The 1,629-nt window shown below is 37.7% G+C and overlaps 1 pseudogene; it reads left to right on the forward strand.

Annotated features, from left to right (window-relative positions):
- Positions 1–467: 467 nt before the first annotated feature.
- LOC148789841 (FHA domain-containing protein FHA2 pseudogene) lies at positions 468–1,413 on the forward strand (annotated as a pseudogene).
- The last annotated feature ends 216 nt before the right edge of the window (positions 1,414–1,629 follow it).

Genomic DNA, 1,629 nt, shown 5'->3' on the forward strand with positions numbered 1-1,629 from the left:
CCCAACGAAACTAGTTTTACTAATTATTGTTTTATAATATTAATACTTATTAATTAATAATACTTAATATTAATACCAGAAATACTAAATCAATAATTAATTTACTAAAAGATGTTTAGTAATTACTTATTAATTTACTAATCAATTACTGTTTTATAATTAATAATTACTGATTATTAGGTACTAATTATTAAAATAGATAATAATTAATAGTTAATACTTAATAATTACATTAGCTAATAATAGCAAATTAATACTTACCAAAAATACTATAAATTTGTAGACATTGTCTAAATAATTTAAAAAAAGGATAAAATACAAAAAGCCTCCCATGTGGTTTCTACCTGAACTTTTGGAAAACTTTACACATACCTCCCTTCTGCCAGTGAACCAGACAGAAAACGTTCAACGATGTATTAATTTTTTCAAAATGACCATCCTACCCTTTTAAAGCATTCTCGCTTGACATGAAAATGTCATTCCCACAATTTAAAGATTTGAAGTATGTAGACTATAGGCAATAGCACCAATAGACAAAAGCACGTGCAATGCAACTTCCTCATGTTGGTAATCTAAAAAGTATGTAGACCATTCCTGTGTGGCGGTGTCCCCCTTTCTTTCAACCATCTTCCTTTCTCTAGTTTTGAGAGAGATGTTGAGGCTAGCCTCGCCAAGCTCCAAGGTGAAAACTTTGAATACTACATGAAGATCTATTCCATAATCCTTGGTCGGAACAGCAAGAAATCAACTGTCGACATCTCCCTCATCTTCTACAATTTCCAGCGACGCCACTTCGCCCTCAAAGTCGTTGGGAAGAACGGATGCTTTGTCGAAAGCGTCCTCCACCTCTCTAGTAACTCTCCCATCAAGATTGACTCCCAAGACCTTCTCCAGATTGGTGACAAGAAATTCTACCTCCTCCTTATTGTCTACAACATCCTTAGAGGTTCTCTGCCCGCCACATCCATCACTCTCCTCCACCCCTTCTGTCGTCCGCTACATCTGCCCTTTGCATGGGTTGTGTTGCCTCCACCGCTGCAACACTCTTCCAAGAAGGGGCGGGGGTAGGGCATCAAGTGATTATTTGGACGATGATGAGGAAGGCACCAATAACACTATTGTTGCTAGTGGTAGCAAGAAATTATAGAGAGAATGGCATGAGATGTTTGGATATGGTGGATTGAGAGAAAAAGTCAAAAACCAGGTCGAGAGCTACTGTGCTTTCTGATCTTTGTGGTCCAGGAGAATGGATGCCCATGGCAAAACTTCATTTTGAGCTCGTAGAGCAAAATGGAAATATTTGGCATCAAAGGACTGGCCTGTCAATGAATCCAAGGGAAGACCATGGTTAGGATTGCTTACATTGCTGAGGAATATCCAAAACATTTTGTCTCCTTGGTGTCCTTGCTTTGATGAGTTAACTTGCATGGTCAAGTATTTCCAATGCGATTCTTCCTGAGGCATGGCACCAGTGACCTTGAACCCCTTTTCTCTGTTTTTTCAGTGTTCTAGATGGGTTGCTTAAAGGAAAAGTCTCCTCTTCAAAAAAAAAAAAAGTGTAATTAATTATGATGGGTACCAAAACCACATTTGATAGAGAGAGTAAGAAAATCATCATCCCTGTTCTCC

The sequence above is a fragment of the Nelumbo nucifera genome, chromosome 8 (genome assembly GCF_055504915.1).
Source record: "Nelumbo nucifera cultivar China Antique chromosome 8, China Antique-T2T, whole genome shotgun sequence".
Classification (NCBI taxonomy): domain Eukaryota; kingdom Viridiplantae; phylum Streptophyta; class Magnoliopsida; order Proteales; family Nelumbonaceae; genus Nelumbo; species Nelumbo nucifera.